Raw genomic sequence first — 15418 nt, 5'->3', positions numbered from 1 at the left:
GTGGCATGGGGAAATAACCTGTGGCCGGGTATTTCAGAGTGGGCCTAATTTGATGGTCACTGCAAATAGGGCACTCTTCCACGTACGTGTGAGTGATGTCTCTCATCCGAGGGTGCCACCACCATTGTCGTATCTGGGCCAACATTTTCTTATGCCCACAGTGTCCCTTCCCATGGAAGAATTTGAATACTTCCTCATGCAGGGCATGTGGTAGACAGGGCATGCCATCCGGGCCTCTCCAGCAGCCATCTTCTTCTTGCTTGGCCTTGTTTTTAGTCCATTCCTGCTTTTCCCACGACGACGCCTGGGACTGTATCCCATTCAGGTCCAGTCCTTCCTCAAGATCCTTTTGCTGGGGGGGCTCCACTTGAGTGTTTTCGCCCGTCTTCTTAGTAGGCAAGGTACAGATCACTATCTGCATAGGGCTGTCTCTGAAAACCTGTTGAATGATTGTTTTGACTTTGGCCCATGCCATTTTATCCAGGCCACAGCCGATACGAGGCATAAGTGGTCTTTGAATGTGTTGTTCTTCGCATAGGGTGCGCAAGTTTTCCAAGCATGTCTTCAAATCCTTATATGTGGGCAAATCTCGAACCAGACTCTTCGTGACCATGTACATTAGATTTGGGGCTTGTGGGCGGTGGAGTTGAGCCACCCCGCCCACCGTTTTGTTTTGGGCTTGTAGCTCTTGGCGCCCGCCATGTTTTTCAGTGAATTGTTTGGCAATGCCCCCTGTCATTGCAAAGTCGGAGCTCACACAGTGGGCTAGGGCCAGTTCTTTGAGATGTACATCAGGTTCTCTCTCGGCGATTTCCTCCACGAGGCTCCATAAGTTGATGTTTCTGTACTCCAGGAACTTCAGCGGGGGCTGGTCTTCCGCCGTGCTTGCTTCGCAGCTGTACTGGTAAGCAAAATGTTGATACTGTGTCAGTGCTTCTGCTTCCTCTTCTGGAGGCTTGTAGCCTGCCCTTCCTTTTGCCGCTGCGTCTGCAGCATTATTTCCAATGGCTGTGTAACATTGATCCGTCTGGTTCCGATGCGCTGGCACTTTAACCATCGCCAATGTTTTAGGCAGGTGCACAGCCTCGATTAGTTCTCGTAGAGCTTGCTCATGCCTGACAGGCTTGTTCTGCGTGGTTTGAAAGTTCCTCCTGAGCCATTGGGGTCCATGGACTAATATAGCATTGTGTCTATATGCCGAGTCAGTGTATATGGTGACGACTTGTCCCCTTGCATGGTGCATGCTTCTCGTCAGTGCTTTTATTTCTGCCAGCTGTGCTGACGCTGGTGGTTTAAGTGCCTCAGCTTCGAGTACCTGTGTTGCTTTTGTGTTGAGGTTACTTTCTACAATGGCGTACGTAACCCTGTCCCTTCCGTCCACAGGGCTTCGGTGGCTGTGCCCGTCACAGAACAGATGTCTGCCTTCCATGATGGCTTTGTCTTGTAGATCTGGGCGTAGTTTGGATTCTTCCAGTACTTTTAGTTCACACACGTGTGGGGTACCAGCCTGGAGTCCCGTGGTGCAGTTGACTCCTTCGTTGACAAACTCAATATTTGTTGCTCTGAGCGTATGGCCCCATTTGTCTTCCTTGCTTCCTCCGTGCAAGAATCGTTCACTGTCCATGAGAGATTTCACAGCGTGTCCACTGTTTATCTTGAGTCTGTGCCACATTATGATGTGCTGACATTTTTCCAGCGCTCTCGCCGTGGCAATGAGCCATCTGTTGCAGGATTCCAGGCCTTGAGAGGTGGGGTCGAGTCTGCAGGAGAAGTAATGCAGTATATTGCGGCCTCCTTCCCTCCTTTTCTGGAATAACACAGCTTTGACGAAGCCATTTGTTTCAGAAACATCCATGTAGATAGGGACACCTGGCTCTTTGATTGCTAGATGGCACTGTGTGGATAAGGCCTGTTTCAATGCTGAGAAACATGTGTCAAGCTCATCTGTCCATGCAATGGGAGCATTTGGATCTGACCGATCATAGAGACCATGTAAGGGGCCAGTGAGCTCAGCGTAGCTTGGGATGAAATGCCTGTTGAAGTTGGCCAGGCCCAAGAAACTTTTTATGCCCCTGCCTGTGGTCGGTCGTTCCCACTGTGCAATGGTTGTGACTTGTGAGGCACTGGGGTGTATAGAGCTTTGTGACAAGATCCTGCTCATGAAGACAACATGAGTGCGACACACTTGAATTTTGGACCGCTTGACCTTGAAGCCTGTGTGTGCCAGGCACTCCAGTAGTTGCTGAGAGTATGAGAGGCACTCCTCTGCGCTAGGCGCAGCTAGCAAGATGTCGTCCGAGTACTGGATGATGCGCACATTGGGGCTTGTACGCAGAGGTGCCAGACACTCGTGGAGGGCCTTATTAAAGTAACCTGCCGAGTCTTGGAAACCTTGAGGCATCCTGTTGTACGTAAGGCGACGCCCCCGAAAAGTGAAAGCAAAAGCATGTTGCATACTGGGATGTAAATTGCAGCAGAAATATGCATTAGTGAGGTCGAACACCGAAAAGTGGGAGTGTTCAGATGTTAACGCACTTAATACCACCATGGGGTTTGGCACAGGGAAGATCTCAGGTTGCATCACCTGGTTTACGCCAATGAGGTCATGCACCATGCGGTACGTCAATGGTTCACCTGCAACGCGAGCCTTGGGCACCGGGAACAAAGGTGTGTTCCACCGGCAAGCAGGATTGGATAGTTCTGTGGGAGTGAGGTACCGGAGCACACCTGCACGTATAAGACCGTCCACAGTACTGGCGATGCCTTCTTCTGACTCCGGCGATAGTTGGTATTGCTTCCTCCACACAGGGACAACAAGGTTTTTTGCCTGTAAGGCCTCAGGGGACAAGAGGCAAGGTTTAATGGTGAATGAGATATGACCAACATCATAAGTGTCCTCTGCCCACAGGTGGGCGGGCAATTTCGAGAACAGGGACTCCGCTGCTGGATGGTTAGTGAATTCACGGCCATGCTCACGACTAATGATGCGTTTGTGGTATGTGACCTCTTCGTGGCAGCCAGCCAGTATGTGCCACGTTCCCTTCTCGTTCCCTTTAAGGATATGTGGCTTGTCGGTGGCTGTATACGGCTGAGCCAGTAGACGTGTCAACATGGGACCCAGGCTGCGGGCTTCATGTTGCACTGCCACGGCCAATGTCACATGTGGTGCGGTGAGGCCACCACAGGGTTCATACCAGTGAGTCTGTGCTTTGGTGAGCGAGACACTGGAAGCCACTCCCTCGGGGCCAATGTATATGTCGCCAGTCTGAAGCATAGATGTCATGCCCTCCATTCCATGTTCTTCCCACTCACTGTCATAGGTGGGGTCGCCATCGCGGTCATAGTACATTGTACAATGGGCTGGGTCATGGGGGGGGTGGTACGGTCCGAGCCTATTGATCCAAGGCTTCCATTCGTCGAACTGCTCCAGTATGCCTGCTGTGCTTTTCAGCTCCATCCAATAGATAGCACATGTGGCTTGAGGCGGGGCAAACTGTAGGGGTTTATCACGGTCTTCGTCCTTAGATGGCAGGATGAGTTGTGTGGACATAAGGATGATTTTGTTGTTATCAAGGATTCTGTTGGCCAAAGTGAGTGAGTCTGCGTAGTGCAGTTCCATGTGTGTTGGGCATGCTATGATAGTCATGCCGAACTTACAGGCCAAGTCGCGGCCTAGGAGGTTGACTTTGCATTGGGGGGCGTATACAAAGTGATGTTTCAACGTCTGATCTCTGATAGTCACGGACAGAGGATTGGTAATTTGCTGAACTTGTGTTGACCCAGAGAATCCAGTGGTATTGACAGCGTGTGTTGACATGGTGGCCTGTGGTGGTAGGCAGTTTAAGCTGGACATTGAGGCTCCAGTGTCCACGATGAGAGTGAAGAGCTGTTCTTGTACCGTACATGTGACTGTGGGGGGCACTCCCAATGGGAAAATCGTGGGGCCCCCTATGTCAGGATTCTTTAGGCACCCCTATGCGGTGTACTGTGTGTACTGGGGGTAGTTAGCGTGCTGGTTGTAGATAGGCTCAGGCACTAGCTGGGAATTGGGCACTGCAGTCTGCAAGGGTGGGGGCTGAGTGGGGCCTTGGGAGCGGCCTTGCTGTGCTCCTTGCTTTGCTCCTCGACCCCCTCTGTTCTGTCCTCTTCCTCTGTGTTCGTTAGTGTGTTGGTAGTTGTTGTGGTCGTGGCCTTGGGCCTGATCCTGAGGGGGATAAGTCTCTGGACAGTCCTTTTGAAAGTGTCCCACTTGCTGGCAGCCCCAGCATATGACATTGTGCGGGTAGTTAATATACTGTGACTTATTTTGGCCATGGTAATGACCTCGCCCTCTACCTCGGCCACGTCTGCGCCCTCTGAACCCAGACTTTTGGGGGTAAGAATTCTGATACTGCATGTTAGGGGGGCCACTAGGTGTGGGCACTGGCCATTCGCCAACACAGGGGTGGGCCTGAGATGCAGTTTGCAATGTGAGCATGCATCGCTGCAAGGCTGCAGTCTGGTCGGATGTATCTTTGTCTGTCAGTGTAGCGGTGAACGGGGCCATAAGGGTGGGGGCCGTGGGACTTGGGGGGGAGATATCATGCAGGGTCAAGGCAGGGTACAGTGGCTGTGTATGTCTCTGCCTTGAGCGTGGCGATCCATATGGCAAGCGAGCCTTTGCTTTGTTTTCGGGTGCAGTCAACAACAGATTATGGTAGAACAAGGACGAGAGTTGATAACGTTTTTCAGCGCTCTTTACGCCAGTGGAGAAGACAGATTTCTTATGGGCAGCTTTGGCAGATTGCCAGCGGTTGTCTTCAAGAAACTGAATGTGATGTATTTGGGTTCGGGTGAGAGGCCCATGGTGGGTCTTGTCAGTATGTGGGGCCGTTTTCACGCAGCTGCAGTTAGGTGGGTGAGGGGTCAAGCCTAGGACACCCTCCTTCTCCCATTCTGTCAGTAGCAGTTTGGTCCTTTTAAGCAGGGTCAAGGATTTTTTTTCGCCATGCATGGCTGTAAGACTTTTTCCATACAAGTCCCACTGGTGCTCGAAGGTAGAGGCCATCTTGAAATTCGCAGAAATGGATTTAATGCTGTCAAGGAGCTTGTAGCCAGATCCACTATATTGTTTGTTGGGGTCAGGCTCGTTGGGTTGTTGCTGTATGTTTATTTTTATTTATGTAAAGATTTTCAGGGGAGTAAGCCTCGATGCAACTGAAGCGTTTTATATTTTAGCCAAATGTAATATGGCGGGTGTGGTGAATGGACTGTACGTGAATGTGGGGATATGTTATAACACACACACGCTCTCTCTCGGTCTCCCTACTGTCAGCAGCACAGGAGGAAAAAAATATATAAAATAACTAAAAAATAAAAAATTGGCCCCCAATAGGCAGGTTGCCTGTGGTCAGGACCTACATTAAGATAAGTTTAGGGAACAATCCGATATCAGAGTAATCACCAGTGTTCTGCAACCCCTCCCCAAACCTCTAATGTGTTTGTGTGAACCCAGTTAAATAGGTGTAGTCATGTATATAACCGGTTCGACCACGGGCTTAATGATATGGTGGGTGCGCCTGACAACATTCACACGCGGCCTACAGTGTAGAGACCCTTTTCAGTCATTCATACACCATTCACTTACCCCAGTTAATGGGACAGATACACACACAGTCTGAGTCTTCCGGTCAGGAGGTCGTTTGGTTCACTGTGAATACAGACAAGCATGTACACTTAAACAATGGCTTCCAGTATTGGAATAGGTACTGAACTGTTTCACCCAATCAAAAGCAGCGACGTTGCCATGTGGAAGTACTCTGCTGCAAGCATAGTCCAACATTCTAAATTTACAGGGGTAAAAGTACATAAACACTTACACTAGGGTATGCTCAAGTGTTGAGAGTAAAAGTATGTAATTTGCAGAATGTCCCCTTTCACAGATCTACCAGCTCCCAATGAGTCACTTTTGAGCTAGCCTAAATATCCATGGTTTCCAGCAATTATACTGAAGTAAAAATACAATATTGGCCTCTGAAATGTAATCGAGTAGAAGTAAAAGTATTGAAAACTGGAACTACTCTAGTAAGTACAAATGGAGAACCTCAAAATGTACTCAAGTAGAACACTTGAGTAAATGTACTTTGTGACCTTCCACCACTGAACCCCGTGCAGGCGGTTATCTTCCTTGTTTAAATTCCTACACAGGACAAAATCTCTAAACAAAGTGCTCACGGAGCAGACTATCCACTATCCACTATCCACTGACATGTACTTGGGTCAAAGTACCAAAAACAAAAATGGTATCGGAGTGGAGTGAAACACCAACGTGAGAAGTGTTTAAATGGGCAGCCTGTCCCCATTCACAATTTCTCAAATTTAACATGCACACGTTTCCTTTGAAAATGGCAGATCCACAAGCTCGGAGTGCTAGCAATGGGATAGCCTGTGAGCTTGTAGATCGGCAACTTCCAACTTGCTGCGCCATAGGTAGGGCTGGGGTGGTTTCGTTAATGCAGTGGTTATCAGTATCTGCATGGTGAACAGCAAGCAAAGTTTTCAAAGTGTCTTACCAGAGCGGAAGCACACTATTTGCCTCTGAGGTGAGGTGGAGTTGAAGTTAAAATACAGACAGCTGCGAGGGCCTTTTAAAGTAACAATACCTCAAGACTGTACTTAAGCACAATACTGGACCTCATGTACGTGGTCACCTTGCACCAGGGCCTGAACGCCGAAGCACACAGTATAAAGAGACAAAGTAACTATTGTTTTTTTATAAAATTCCAGACTGAGGCCAAGCGTCTCACTCGGACGTCAAAACTATTGTAATTTTGCTGTTAATATGGAATTTGTTCTCTAAGTATGTGGCATGGTTGTCTACCATTGATCATGTTGCATTATGTGATTTGAGTTGTGATGTTTTTGCCTGGACCCCAGGAAGAATTGCCTCCACTAAGGTGGAGACTAGTGGATGCTCCTTAATAAACAAAACAAACAAACAGGACTTACAGAGACCTTCATTCATTCGGATGACATACATATAACATACATATAAAGACACAGTTTTTTTTTTTGGGGGGGGGGGTGGTTTTCTTTTTTAAAGCTTCACTACAAGCCTTAACAGTATAATATTGCACCTCGGTCGCAGTGTATATTTTTTTCAAGACTTCACTGTAAGTCTAAACCTTCACTCGGTCGCAGTGTATATATTTTTAAGACTTCACTGTAAGTCTAGACCTTCACTCGGTCGCAGTGTACATTTTTTTCAAGACTTCACTGTAAGTCTAAACCTTCACTCGGTTACATACAAGACAAAACAAACAAACAAACAAACACAAACAACGACATATAACGAGACAACTTAGGCTGCACGCTATCTTCTCCTATGGACCCGGCGTGGTTTGCTGAATAGAGAGCCGTGCAAACTCAACCAGTGTAGTGTGTCAGTAAACTATAGGATCATAGAATACAGAGAGACAGTGTAGTGTCTCAGTAAACTATAGGATCATAGAATACAGAGAGACAGTGTAGTGTCTCAGTAACCTATAGGATCATAGCATACAGAGAGACAGTGTAAGGAGAATCAACTCGGTCCACCCAGCCACGCTGACGGGGCAAACTGGGGTATGGGGAGTTCAAGGCCTAAGCTTAATACACAGCGGTCAATCAATCTGCTGTTCAGTGGTGACTTTCACATGCACATTTACATTAACTTTATCTTTAGCAGTTGTTCTAAATTTGATATAATACAATTCACATATAACACTGTGTGGTACAACTGACTATATGATACATAGAACATATGTACCTTCTGGGGGCCCCCAAGGAGTTGTACCACGGAGCGTTTGGGCGAACTGTTATGAGAATCCAATGGATCCAGCAGTCGTCTGGACTAGACAGGGTCACGGTCGGGGTCACCAGCTGTTGTGCCGTGGCAGACCTGTCGCTAAGGTTCAATAAACCCTAAAGTCCAGTTTATAGACGACAATACAGAGAACATATTCAACCAGTTAAAAGGGCAATTTATTGATTACATGGGAAGTTCCCTCTATGAAATGTGAATTACATAAACAGCAGATTCAATGATAAAACAAAATACGACCTGATATTTTACGAAGGCAATTCGTTCCACATCTAGGTCTGCATGCAAACAAGCGTTCGGTTGAGCGCCTGGAGAATTCTCCCGTTCTTATCTTTAGCATTCAGTATATCAAAAACAGTGGATGGCACGTTCGGCCTTCTAATTGGAGCACAGCTTCTGTGCTCCACACTCTAGAACGTAAAGGTTGACGGCCCAAGGTTTCACAATGGACCATCAATGTCCAAGGTAATTGTAATTTGTATTGGTCATCAATAGACCTTCACCAGGTTCCTTATCAATTTGGCCGGCTCTTTTAAGAGACTTGGTACTTTCCTGTTTACTCTTTTACATTTTGCATAGTGCCTTTTTGCTACCCCTTTAAAACTGTCTTGCTCTTCCATTCTCTGTTTTTTCTATGATTTTTCAGAGTTGTCCTTGAACATTTGTTTAATATTTATATAAAATATATATATTTTGTAATATTCATTAAATGTTTTTGGTAGATATTTGTACAAAAAAAATGTTATTCATTGTTATGACTCAAAAAGTTGACAAACATTATTATACATCATGTACTTTCTACAATTATCATTAACATATTCTGTACATTTAGAAGCATTGCCTCGATGTATTTGACAAGTGCATAATGCTGCCTGCCCATTTAGGGCTTTTCCTGTTTCAATCATGATTGCAAACACACCCCCAATGGAGTGTCCTCCCCTATAAATGTGAGTTTGTTTTCCCTGCTGAGCCATTCCCTGAAGAAGACCTTACGTGGTCGAAACGTTGGTTTCCAAATAAATCCTGCATCGTGGCTACGAGTGTGCGGCCTCTTTCTTTATTAAGTACATTCATGAAATTCATTAAGTCCAAACATGAAATAACTAATGTAAAAATCATGGTCTTGCCATTCATTAGAAGTCACCAGAAGCAGCAATGTATGTTCTCAATTAGTCTATAATGGAGTTTGAAGTAAGATGTAGATATGGCGTCGTAATGCCTGATACACTTAGCTGTGTGCCGCAATTTTCTGAGTGTGACACCCACGCGCAGCCAAGCATAAAATAACATGTCTTAATTCTACTGGATCTCTTCTCCACTAGTCCCTCCATAACATTTTTTATTTGTTGGCGGAATTGTCAGTATATTTAGTCATAGTTTTAGTCATCATCATAGCTTAGTTTTTATTTCGTTTTATTTCGTTTTTGTAAGTGAAAAAAGGTGTCGACCAACATTTTTCGTAACCGTTTTAATCGACGAAATTAACATCATCGGCTGAACGAATTGGCCAAGCTTTGTGTACATACTTGGTCAATCGGTCGTATGGTAGTGAGCACCGCTCTGGGTACTCTGACAACGGCTGCTCTGACAACAGGTACCCTACTGCATAACCGGGTGGGGCATGCATTCCCAACTTGCACCGTTCCAGATTTACATTGTTCCAGACTTGTGTGGTCCCTGAGCAGTGGTGGAAAAAGTATTCAAATGTTTTTACTTAAGTAAAAACATTCAGATCAGCTATATGTGATACAATAGGGTATTCCCTATTGTAGAAATACTAGCGAAATACTACGCGGGCAGAATTCTAGAGCGTTTAATAAGCGAAAATAAGAAGTCAAGGCACTCGCACCCTGACTCGCACACCAACAATGGCTGCCGTTCGTCTTTTTCAGGCTGCGAACTCGCCACCTGATTGGCCAACTTTTGCTGTCAATCACAGAACGATGAGCGACGTTGCCATGTCCAGGTTTTGTAAGCGTGAAGTGGGTGTAAATTGGTTAGAGAAAGTGCGTCCACGCATGCGCAGTGCGCAGCTTTGTGTTTTTTCATGAAGCTGGTTGCTTGTTGCTCGCGCACGATCTGGCAACAGCGGTGCATACGCATGCGCAGTGGCGAGTTTTGACAAACACTGAACAAACAGCGACACAATCCGATTGTAAGGTAGATACAAGTACAAGTCCAGTATTCAAAGTAGTACACAAAGTAAAAGTACTCATTATGCAGAAGGTCCCATTTCACAAGTTTTCAAATGTATAAAATGTATAAAACTCTTTCGAAAATAGCCGATCTACAAGCTCACAATGCGTCACATCGTGAGCTTGTAGATCGGCTATTTTCAAATAGCCAAAATGCATATAAATAGGGCTGAAGTGGTTAATGTTTTGTAATAATCAAAATCTTCAAAGTAACTAGTAACTAAAGTTGTCAAATAATTGTAGTGGAGTAAAAAGTACAATATTTGCCATTGAGATGTAGTGGAGTAGAAGTAAAAGTATTGAACATTGGAAATACTGAAGAAAGTAAAAAAATACCTCAACATTGTACCCAAGTACAGTACTTGAGTACATAGTTACTTTACACCACTGTCCCTGAGTAGACTCCGAATAGTGCAACCAGGGGCACATCATGACATGCTAACAAATAACATGCATTGAATGCATTCTGGGCTAGTATTGTCAGTAAACCGGGGTATTTAGGAATATTTTGGCCACGTCACTGGCTATTGCTGTGACACGGCAAGAGCACAAGGTTCACTGTATAGTCATTGCAGTACTATTTAATGCAGTATTATATTACTGCGGTAAGTGCACATGTTTGATATGGGCTTACTATTTTTTTGCATCTCTACGTTCATAACCACTAGAGTGCTGCACCGAGATCACATGTGATCTATTCTATCAGACTGTCAGTCTTCAGTACAAGGTATCATGATATAGGTTGAATAAGTGGGACACTCACTCCAATATACAGTAGCCTACTTCATAACTTTCTTCTTATGGTAGTAAAGATCCAATACAAATCCAGTGAGTTTGTGTTTCAGTGTTGGCTGTCAATGGTGATTATGACTGACACGTGGAGGTGCTGTTTATGTGATACAATGTGTTGCATACAGTATGCGACACATTGTGAGCTTGTACTGTAGATCAACTATTTTCAGTGTGTTACACCGGCCTGCAACCAAGTATAAATCACCTTTCAGAATGCTTACGTGAAAATGTCTCAAACCCCCTGCTGGTGACACTTTTTTCCCCATTTAATTTAGTTTTGTTTTGCACAGTCAGTGTATCACAATACAATACAATGTCCTAATAAAGGAGAATATCTAATTTAGTCCAATGGGCAAAAAGGAGCAGGAAGGAAAAAAGTAATACTTGAAGCATGACAGACTGAATGAGATTGCTTATCTAATAGCTGTAGTTTGGCTCAAAAGAAACAGAAGCTGTGTTTATTTCTCTATACCTGGTCAAAATTGAAGAGAAATAAATATTCTACCTCATACCGTTGCCACAGGAACCATAATTACAGTTTCATTGCAGCAATCTTGGCCTCTCTGACGCAAAGCTCAAAGACCCAAGTGGGCCTAACTCATGATTTACATTCATACGTGGGACCAGTTCTGTTATGTTATTATGTTTTTATAATCTGAACAGGATATGTATAGCTTCTCCCCATCTGCAGAACTGCTGCTGCCTGCATGCCCTTCTGTTATGACCTCACTCTTCTTTGATCACAACAAAAGGTTGAGGTCTTCTAAACCTTAAATAATTAACTAAATATATAAATACAATATGAGAGCTGTTGAACATCATACAATCAAAATACATTTTCCATTGGATTCCTTAGATTATTCGCATCTACTCAATTAAGCCACGCCCATTTCCACCTCAGAAGTTTTCCACCATATTTCTTTCAACCTTGCTGGACCACAATAAGCTACCTGGCCTGGCGGAGCACATATTCTATTTATCTTCAGTTTGTATTGTGATTGTAATAATTTGGGGGGGGGGGGGTGATCTTGCCTAGGGTGACATGACATGAGATCAGGATAGCTAGGATTTCAGAATAGCTTTCAATCAAAAGTTCATCAATTAATTGTAATACAGACAGACAGACAGACAGACAGACATTCAGACAGACAGACAGACAGACAGACACCATCTCCACTGTGATGTAGTGATATCAAAGTAAGTTCTAGAATTATGCATTGTTGAGTCCACAACAATGTTTCCTTTAATACGTTTTCCTTTGAAGACATTTGCCACATTTGGAGCATATTTCCTCCATGGATACTGGGTCATCTTGCCCTCTGCTCCAACACTGAGGGACATTTCACAATCACAACAGCATTTTTGAGGGAGCGAATTCAAAGAAATGCCCATTATGATAGTAATGTCAGCCAGGGATAATTTTTAGGTTGCCTAATGGTGTAATTACTATCTCATTTAGCAATGTTACTGTTAAAGGACCCATTTGAAACAAGCCATTAGGCTTTCATGGGCTTTTTAATCTGTATTTAATCGGTATTTAAACTGTATTCTCATGTGCTTTTTTTCTGCAAACTTCTAAATAAAGCATTCAATTAATCAATCAAAGTTGGTGTTGGCCAGAGCCTTGTATGTTGGCTAGCCTAGTCCACACTCTCGCATCACATAGCAATTTATAGCTCCATCCCCTGGACATTAAAGGAAATGTCAGCTTTAAATGTTTCCCATAACAATTTAACTATTTCACAGGTTTAGGTGTAACAGTAGTGCTGGTGAAATTCGTTTTTGTGCAAGCTCCATCGTTTTTGTTATTTTCAGAAAGAGAGTGGGAAAGAAGAGGGACGGGGTCAGAGAGAGCAAGGAGAGAAAGAAAAATGAAACAAAAGACATCTAGGCCTACACACACACACACACACACACACACACACACACACACACACACACACACACACACACACAGAGAGAGAGAGAGAGAGAGAGAGAGAGAGAGAGAGAGAGATTTCATGTGGATCACTTTGTAAAAGTAAAAGGTAAAGCTGAGATATTTTTAGAATAGCCTGTGTCTGTGGATCATATTTTAATATACAAGCAGCTGATGTAATGCAGAAGCTTTTGGACGTTAACAGTGTGCTAATGAAATTACCACAATGTCTAGGCATATCACTGATGATTAACTAAGAAGGCCTATGTGCTAGATACACAGAATGGGCCTAACTTGGTCTTACAGTCAACGTGTGCTCTTATCTGTTTGACGGTTTGGGGTTAAATGCATGCTTTTTCATTTGTTTCATATAGGCTTAAGTGTTTTGGCTGCCAATCATCCTTTAAGTATTCTGCGCTCAAAGTAAGGTGAATTAACACTTCCCTCTAGTGGCCTAACAAGGGAACGACATGTGCAAGATCAATTTGGGGTCTATAAAATACAAAGTTGAAGAGTATTTTTTTTTTATGAGTGATCACATCGAAAGCAATAGTGTTACTTATATTATATATTTTACGTAAATTACAATTGTAATTTACAGACAGACAGACAATTATAATTAAACAGCTCTCTATCATTACAAGTATACAGTGACAATATGTAGGCCTACACCAATATATCTACTACGATTCAAGGTAACTGGCTATTGTTTATTTTTCTAATAGCTCTTTTCTGTAATTGAATAATAGGATCTATATTTGTTTTATATACATCCCCCCAGACCTCAACACAGTATGACATGTATGGCACTACAAGTGAAACATACAATATGCAAACATTTCTGATTCAACAGCTCCCTTTTTAGCTCATTTCCTTTTGATATATTTTATATGTGACTTCCAACAGGGTTTGTGATCTTTAATCACACCTAAGAATTTTGTTTCATGATATTAAATTTCAGCTCCATTTAAATTCTGTTTGATTTCAGTCAGCCGGAACACCACCAAGTACCATGAATTTAGTTTTGTTTTCATTTTGACAACTTATTCCTATCAAACCATTTATTTAACCTTGTCTGTGCAAACGTACAGTGACAAATTCCCCCACAATAATACATAAATTCAGACCAGCTTTCATTGTAAATATCAAAAGTTCATCAATTATGTCTAAGACAGACAGACAGACAGACAGACAGACACCAAGACAGACAGACAGACACACACACACACACACACACACACACACACACACACACACACACACACACACACACACAGTCCACTGTGATGTAGGCTAACGTTTTTATTTCTACAGCATAGTGATATCAAAGTAAGTTCTAGAATGATGCATCATTGCGTCCACAACAACTTTTCGTTTAGTTAATGTCCCTTTGAAGACATTTTCCCCATTTTGACATTTCCTTACTGGGTACATCTTGCCCTCTGCTCCAACACCAACACTGAGGGAAATTTCACAACAGCATTTTTGAGGGAGCGAATTCAAACTAAGAAATGGTCATTATGATTGTAATTTCAGAAACAATTTTAGGTAGCCTAATGGTGTAATTTCTATCTCATTTAGCAATGTTACTATGCTAGACAGAGACAGTCCTACAGGAGGGCAATGGCCTACAACGGGGTTGTAAACGGGCTCACGAGGTTGGCTCGCTCCCCGACGGGGCTCGGGCGGGATTGCTTGGATCGTTTGCGCCCTACAATTGTTCTCCCCAATCTGCCTGGGAGGGGGGTGGGGACTTTACACCTTATTGGGGAGCGGTGTACAACTTTCAGACTATCCCTGCCCCCCACCCCCTCCCTCCCTGCTGCTGGGGAGACCGGCTCCACCACGGCATCCATCTTTGTTTACATCGAGTGGACAGTGTCACTTTGTCGCAATGTAATTCATTATAGGGCTCATAATGATGGTCTATTTGTGCTGTTTAGGCCCAAATAACTTCTCGATTTTATATTTAATATGTTTTGATGACATTTGGCCTGGATCTTTATATCTGTCACTGCTGCTTGTCCCAGTGGGATGAATGGAGAGGACTTCACCCACAGACTGCAGCAGGTAAAGTGCCTATAATGATTAATTGTACATAATCACTGAATAGTGTAGACCCTAGGGAAAGACTCGATTTTATATTTCATATTATTAAAAAAATATTTAGCTTAGTTTTTATGTAGCAGTTAAAGGAAAGACATATGCTAGCTAAATTAGCGCGTTAGCATCATCATATTAACAGGGGTTTATACAGGCTCAGTGGGGCATGAATCATGATCATTATATGCTCCTTAAATGCTAGGAAAGACTCGACTTTATATTTCATTAAGATTAAGATTTGTATGTTAACATTTGATGTAAAAACGATTTGACTGTTGTTGTTGTTGTTGTTAGCCATCTGTAGCAACCCATTAGCCATCTGTAGCAACCCATTACATTAAGGCAGGGGTCTTCCACAGGGGGTCCGGGACCCCTAGGGGGTCCTCCGTTACTACAGGGGGTCCGCCAATGTGTGTGCGATAGGAACCTTTTTTTACACGCATGTAACATTGTGTTTTAGGCTGCCTGATCATCTTTAAATCAGCGACATTAGCGCGCTAGCATCGCTAACAGACGTTTTAAGGCTCTGTGGGGCATGAAATACCAGTTTATAACATTGCAATGCAAACG

This window comes from Gymnoscopelus braueri (assembly GCF_963280865.1).
Source record: "Gymnoscopelus braueri genome assembly, chromosome: 2".
Taxonomy (NCBI): domain Eukaryota; kingdom Metazoa; phylum Chordata; class Actinopteri; order Myctophiformes; family Myctophidae; genus Gymnoscopelus; species Gymnoscopelus braueri.
This window is presented reverse-complemented; position numbering follows the sequence as displayed.